The 7,921-nt window shown below is 39.0% G+C and overlaps 1 protein-coding gene across 1 annotated transcript in view; it reads left to right on the top strand.

Moving 5' to 3' along the window:
• The window catches only part of ESYT3 (extended synaptotagmin 3), a 94,866-nt gene that overhangs the window by 35,179 nt on the left and 51,766 nt on the right, over positions 1–7,921 (top strand). The gene's annotated exons all lie outside the window — the stretch shown is intronic.

Genomic DNA, 7,921 nt, shown 5'->3' with positions numbered 1-7,921 from the left:
CTTCCTTCCTTCCTTCCTTCCTTCCTTCCTTCCTTCCTTCCTTCCTTCCTTCCTTCCTTCCTTCCTTCTTTCCTTCTTATTTTAGTTGTTTCTTGTGGAATGTGGTCTCCAGATCCTCACCATCCTGGCCTTTTTTCTTTAAATGAACTCATAGCTATTGTAATGCAAAATTAGTGCAAAATTCTTTATTTCTTCCAATTCCTTTTCTTTCTTTGCCTGCTTGAGCTGTTTTCTAAGGTCTGCAATAATTTCGTCCTTGTCTGAGTTTGATTGCCTGGCTGCCCTTGCTTCCTTTTGCTTTGAATCATGTATGTAGGAAGCATGCTGTCTCACATTCTCCAGTGGCAATGATTCCCACCGGGGACAGTTCTGTCTGAAATAATTTTGCACAGGTATTGATGCACCTTTCACAAACTGCCTAAGGATGTGATCGATTGTTTCTTGGGCATGTGTATCTCGGAGGCCTAAGATAGTCTCAGCTGCCTCTGTCATTCTATTGAGGAAGCTGCTGGGATGCTCTTCTTCTCCCTGCCTTATCTTTTCAAACTTTTGCCATGAATTTGGCCTCTTAGCATGTATATGCATCACTTCCAAAAGATCAGTTCTGCACTGCATTAAGTATCTAAGATTTGCATGTTATGTAAAATCTAAGTCCTGGTGGCCAATGGCCAACCAGTTAAATTGGGGTTTGATCTTGGTTCGGCTAGGAATTATTCCTTTTCTGAGGGAGAGTAAAATTCCCCTAAAAGAAATTCCACATCATTAAAGCTCAGATTGAAAAGTGTAAAGACCCTTTTAAATTCCTTAATGCTTTTGAAAGGATGTTAGAAGAACTTTAGAAAATGTCTTTTCAACACCTCCATGTCACTTGGGGTGAAAGCCTTGTAGGTTTTTACATGCACTACCCCTTCCCCTGGTTGTATGATCATTCTATCAACTATTGGCAAAACTGTAACTGTTGATTCAGCAGATGGTTCAGATAAAGGTTGGGTGCCATTAGTCATAGGTGTTTTGTTAGTGGTGGTCATATTATTGCCTAAATACTTGGACTCCACGATCTCCAACTGGAGAATTGTGTGTTTGTCTAGTACCTTTCCTTCTCTTATCTGCTTTAGAACCTGAAAGAGCAGTCTGATGTTTTCTATAACTTCCCCAGAGTCAGTATCTTTTTAAGGTGTTGAGCTTGAGCCAAACCATTGCCATAAGTGAATCAAAACCCTCTTTGAGACCAACAGGAATTACCAGATTGTTAAGATAAGAGCTATAGCCGTCGGAATGAAGCAAATGCATTCAGCTAGGGTCAGAGCCCACCACTTATAGTAATCATAAATATCCAGAAGTTGTTGTATAAAATTAGGGACCTTTACAAACCAGAAATTTATGACACTTTGCATTAAAGACCAGGTAATCAGTGAAAGGCTAGACAGGATAAATATGATTCTAGCTACCCCCATTTTGTCTTGACTAGAAGATTGTAGGTTGTTCACTAACTTTGATCACCAGATATTTTATAAAATCAAAAGGACAATATGATATGATAATGTTAGGGAATAAAGGGGAATATAGGAAGTTAAGGAATGAATGGGGAATATAGGAAGGGCTAATCAAGTAGGCTAATCACAGAGGCTAGGTACTTGAGAGTACTGGGAGGAATAAGCTGGATCCTTCAGACAGGGAGGCTATCTCTATGATACAGAGCAACTTCAGTCAGCCAGAGATTATAGGGGTCTGGCTGGAAGTTTTATTCAGCCTGCCTGCTGTTATGCTAAGTACCCTAGAAGGGAGGAGTAAAGAGCCCCTCCCTTCCAGAGAACAAATCCCAGCGTATAGGAAGAGGAAAGCTGGCCACTTCCTGCCCAAGATGGATGCCTGGTTTAACCCTGAAGAAATAAAAAAAAGTAATTCCTTTCCTTCTTCAGCCTTTTCCCTAGTAGTGGGTACAATGATTCATCAGAAGTTCTTTGTATAAAGCCAAAAGGGGTTTATTAATGTCAGGGGTAAGCTGAGGGAAAAGGGTTTGAGGTTTGTTAACTGCTGTTAGGGAGAAGCTGGTACTGGAGGAAGGGTCACAGAAGAGGGGTCAGACTGAGGGAGGCCAGCTCCCTCAATCAGGAATAATATCACTGCCATGAGGTAATAAGGTTCTGCAAATTATTGGATAAGGTGATGGCTTGGTTTTAGGTTATCCCTGCCTGCCTACAGAAGCTAATTCCCATGATTCCACCCACCAAAATTACCCTTCCTCCCAGGGCCCAATGGGGAAATCCAAGGAATAGCCAGATGTCAATGGAGAGGTCAAGGGAGAGGTCCAGGGAAATCAGGCAAAGCCCCAAAGCCCCAAGAAGCAAAAGGCCCTTCAGTTGGTACTCTTGGGATATTTATAGAACCAGCTCTAATGGTTTTCCCATGAGCCCAGCACCCTGGCTGGTTCAACATTCTATTCCTTTCCAACTGTCAGGGCTGCTACAGTTGGTTTGCAAAAGCAAGAGCTTTTGCTGCAACCCTGCTTTACACTATCATATTCAGTTATAACACAGATTAGGACTAATTGTTTATATAATGCAGTCCAGTTTCTATATAATGCAGTCCAAACTTTCTGTACCTTGAACTAGTTATATATGTATTTCTATACACATATGTATATGCACATATACCTACCATACACACATATACATACACATTATATATGTGTGTAAGTGTTACCTTGGACATTACAAAGACTGTATAAATTATGCTCACTTTGCTCTACATTGGTTCATACCAGTCTTCCCCATGGGAGAATTAATTGTTCATATACTGTACTAATTCTTATATAATAGGGAGAATTACTGTGTATTCCTGTGTCTGGAATCTGAGTCAGAGATATCATCTAGTCTGCTGCTTTTTGCATTTTCTTTGTCGTTGGGAATCCCAAAGAACGACTTCCTTTTTAACAGAATTTGGTTATTGAATGAAGAAAAGGGTTTTTTCCCAGCCTACATGACCTGTCTACCTGTGGGGATAGGGAGTGGTAGATAGGTTGATGGATTACCTCTTAATTAATTATCACCAATTAAAGATGTTTTAGAACGCTCAAGGGAAGGGCTGAATAATGAGCTCCTAAAAATCTATTTATTAGGCTGCCTGATATAGCTCAGGTGATACCTGATCCTGAGAGAGCCATGGAGACCTAGATCCCTTTCTTGGTTATGATATTAGCCTAATCAATAAACCTGATATCAGTAAATATATCTTTACCCAAAAATCAGTCTCTCAAGAGAATTTTATTTGTTAACACCTAGTTTCTTTGATTCCATGCCTTTTGTCATTTCTTACAGCACAATAATATTCCATTAAGATCATATTTTTTTCATCCATTCCCCAATTGTTGGGCCAGATGATGTGTTCTATAAATAATGCACATTTAGTTAGTATTACTTTAAAAACTCTAGATATTTCTCACCCAAATAGCTTCCAGAAAATGTCTCTTCTAGTTTATAGATTTATATTTATGTATATATATTCAAGTTGGGAGTTGGGAGGTCCTAGGAGGTTCTATATATACATATAAAACTACAGACTAGAAGAGACTTTTTCTGAAAGCTATTTAGGTGAGAAATAAATACATACAAACACATATACATACATATTTTGTGTGTATATTTTTTCCAACCTTAACACAGAACTTTACAATTATCTCTTGTTAATTTTGAAGTTGATAGTTTTGATTCAGACTTCCTATTTGTTGAGATAATTTTGTTTGTGTTACCCATTATGTCCTTTGCTACTTTGTAAATTTAATAAACATTCTTTGTACATCTTTATAGAATCTTAACTTAGAGGTAGGAAGGACCTTGGAGGCAATAACCTGATTTTACAGTTGAAGAAACTGAGACCCAGAGAAGTCAAATGCCTCATCCAAGGTCACACAGGTAGCAGAGACAGGATTTGAACCCAAGTCTTCTGACTTGTCCCTTTTCATCCAAGTGTTTGATAAAAAACTGTTTAATAAGACTGATCAAAAGATAGACTCTAGTGACATTATGCTAGAGATCTTCTGGGTGACACCACACCATTAATATTTTTTGGAATTCAAACAGCTATTGATTTATCTGCTAATTCAATCACCCAATCTATATTTTACCATCTACTTGAAAGAATATTATGAAAGCCTATGAAATAGTTTGTTGAAATCAAACTTTATTCTACCAATAACATTCCATTCGTGTGAGTATTTACTAAAAGCATCTGTGATTTTAATGATATGGGTACATGCTTCACAAGTGCAAAACTGAAGCCTGCCTAGTCTTTGTAGAGTTATGAGTTATTCTGCCAGAAAAAAAAATATCACCTGATTGTCAGCCTTCTGGTGATGAACATCTCCAAACTTAGCTGAGCTAGTCTTTAGGACAGTCAGCATACAGTCTGCTACCAGAGCTATCCTTGAAGCCTTTCCAATTTTGTAGGATATACCAAGTTTGTATTTCTCAAGAACCAAGGATCAGGGCAGCTAGGTGACTCGGGCACAGAGTGTCAAACTTGAAGTCAAGAGGTCCTAGATTCACATCTGACCTCAGACATGTCCTAGGTGTGTGACCCTGGGCAAGTCACTTAATCTCAAATACCTAACCCTTATCATTCTTCTTTGGAACCAAAACATATCAATTCTAAGATAGAAGGTAAGGATTCCACCCCCTCAAGAAAATGAAGAATCACTTCCATACCATAATGAGGTAATTTATTAGGTAATTGGCAGAGAATCACTATATTAACCCTGCCCAAAAAATATGAATTGTTTTTAGTGAACTTATGTTGACACTGTGACCAATCCAGTTTTTTCCCCTAAAAGCCCATATTCTCCTCCTCTTCTAAGATCCTTGGCAGAGATCAGTGCCAAGATTACTAGTATGTAGTTTGGAGGCACCAGTTCTTTTCTCCTTTTAACAATTAGTACAGAACTTAGTTACCTTCAGTCTCCTAAATTGCTCCAATTCTCCATGATATCTCAAAGATTACAAATAGCTCCTTCAGCACACTAAGACATATATTTGTTGAATCTTGAATTTCCTTAGAGCCAAATACAATTTTATTATCCTTCCCATTCTAGACTTAAGTTCCCTCTTTATGGACTTTCTTTTGTCCATCATAGGACAACATTCATTTTCTTTACTGGAGAAGATGGAAACAAATTAGAAGTTAGGTGATTCTCCCTGCCACTATTGGCATTATATCTTCTTCTCCAAGGAGCAAGTATTTTCCTTGCTACTTCTTGTTTAAGACATAGCTTTTGTCAGTCAACAAGCATTAAACATCTTCTACATGCCAGGTACTGTATTAAGTGCTAAATATACAAAGAAAGGGAAAAAATAAAAGTTCTCATTCTCAAGAAACTTCTCAGGGGCAGCTAAGTGGCTCAGTGGATTGAGAGCCAGGCTCAGAGGTGGGAAGTCCTGGGTTCAAACCTAGCCTCAGACACTTCCTAGCCATGTGACCCTGGGCAAGTCACTTGACTCCCATTGTCTACCCCTTACCACTCTTCTGCCTTAGAACCAATACACAGTATTGATTCTAAGATGGAAGGTAAGGAAAGAAAGGAAGGAAGGAAGGAAGGAANAATAATAACTCCCATTTATATAGTCCCTGAAGGTCTGCAAAATACTTTCTCCATAGTAACTCTGTGAGGCAGGTATATCAAGTATTATTCTCTTTTTAGAGATGAGAGGCTCAGGCTTCAGAGAGCTTAGGGATCATCAGCTAGTAAGTACTGGAGTTGGGACTTGAACCAGCTCTGTAGCCTCCAAGACTGGTATTGTTATTGGTTGGACCTGTCATTTGCCACTTTAATTCACTCTTCAAAGCAGCAAGATTTTATTTTATATATTTTCTATCATAGAATTATAGATCTCAATGAGACTTCAGAAGTCATCTAGGGCAGCCTTCTTTTAGAGCAGTGATTCCCAAAGTGGACGCTACTGCCCCCTGGTGGGTTCTGCAGCCATCCAGGAAGGCGGTGATGGCCACAGGTGCATTTATCTTTCCTATTAATTGCTATTAAAATTTTAAAAAATTGATTTCCAGGGGCTAAGTAATATTTTTTCTGGAAAGGGGGTGGTAGGCCAAAAAAGTTTGGAAAACACTATTTTAGAGCATTTCTGGCAAGTGGTCTTAATTCAGAGTAGGTAAGGATGAGGTTTTTGACTATCATTGGAAATCATATGATTTAGAGTTCCTTTTAGAAGTCTCTCTTTGGGGAAGATAGGTGGCTCAGTAGATAGAGCAGCAGGCCTGAAGATAGGAGGTCCAGCTTCAAATACTTCCTAGCTATATTACCCTGGGTGAGTCATTTAACCCCAATTGCCTAGCCCTTATTATTCTTCTGCCTTGGAACTCATATTTAGTATACACTCTAGGTCTGAAGGCAAGATTTGGTTATTTATTTTTTTTAAGTCTACCTTTGAGGATCACGCTCCATCTAAACATGTCACAGGCTCATTCAGCCCATCCATCCAGTTACTAGTAAACGAGTCATCGAAGGGTGAGTTTTTAGCCACAGGAAAAAAAAAAAAAGCTTTTCCCATGTTAATATCACCAGTAACCCATCCCAATCTGAGAAAGGAACATATCATAGGAAAGTTAAGTTTTTAGACTGTCATCATTGTCAACGCTAAATGCCTTTTACTGAGCATCTGGGTGTGTGCCACTGTGTAGGACTGTGCAAAGCCAGGGGCACAGAGAAGCTATGCTCTAATATACAAACATCGACCTGGACAAGTCAATTCAGGTCATGCATTAAATGCATCTGTAAACAATCCAAATGCTTCTATTGAGCTTTAGTTTAGGGTGTTGGTGCCCTGAATAGGAAATTGAAGGAAGAGCAATTTAGGTGCATGAAAGGAAGTGTTTCTTCCTTTCTTCCATATTTCTTCATTTGAAAATAATCATTTTTATCGATGTATTTTTATTTTTACATCACCACCATTTCTGACCACATCCCTCTCTCTTCTTCCCTCATCCTCATGCCATCTCTTATAACCATGAATTAAAAAGAAATAGAAAAATGAAGCACAATTAACCACCACATCCTCTGAGCCTAACAGTGTTCCATACCATAGTCCCCTACCACTGGAAAGAAGGGAGGGAAGCAGGCACTTTCATGTAGAGAAACAGAATTTTATTTTATGTAATAGGAAGCCAGATGGCACAGTAGATAAGAGTGCCAGGCCCAGAATCAGGAAAACTCATCTTTCTGTACAAGTATTTTTCCTTATTATCTCTTTGGGGTACAAACCTAGTAATGGTACGTAAAAAAAAAAAAAAAAAAACCAACCCTCTTCTTTCTGAGTGCAAATCCAGCCTCAAACACTTATTAGCTGTGTGATCCTGGGCAAGTCATTTAATCCTGTCTGCCTCAGTTTCCTTATCTGTCAAATGAGCCAGAGAAGGAAAAAACAAACCACTCTAGTATCTTTGCCAAGAAAACTCCAAATGGGGTCACAAAGAGCCCAACATGACTGAAACAGCTGAACAATAATACCCTCCAATATTCTGTTATTGAATTTTAGGGCTAGATGAGCTTCAAAAGTCCCATTTATGGAAGCAGCTGGGTGGCTCAGTGGATTGAGATCCAGATCTGGAGACCGGAGATCCTAGGTTCAAATCTGGCCTCAGGCACTTCCTACCTATGTGACCCTGGGCAAGTCACTTAACCCGCATTGCCTAGCCCTTACCTCTCTTCTACCTTGGAACCAATACACAGTATTGATTCTAAAATGGAAGGTAAAATTTAAAAAAAAGAAGAAAGAAGTCCCATTTATGTTTCTCATTTGGAAAGAGTCTTTTTTTCTATTTGCTAGTTCCCTTCTGATACACCAAGGACCTCATCTAAGCCAAGCACACAGCTTTTAGTTTGCTCCTGCCCCTTCAGTACTTCCCTCGGAATTAC

This window comes from Gracilinanus agilis, chromosome 3 (genome assembly GCF_016433145.1).
Source record: "Gracilinanus agilis isolate LMUSP501 chromosome 3, AgileGrace, whole genome shotgun sequence".
NCBI lineage: Eukaryota > Metazoa > Chordata > Mammalia > Didelphimorphia > Didelphidae > Gracilinanus > Gracilinanus agilis.
Note: the sequence above shows the minus strand (reverse complement) of the source record. Positions and strands in the feature narration are given on the sequence as shown.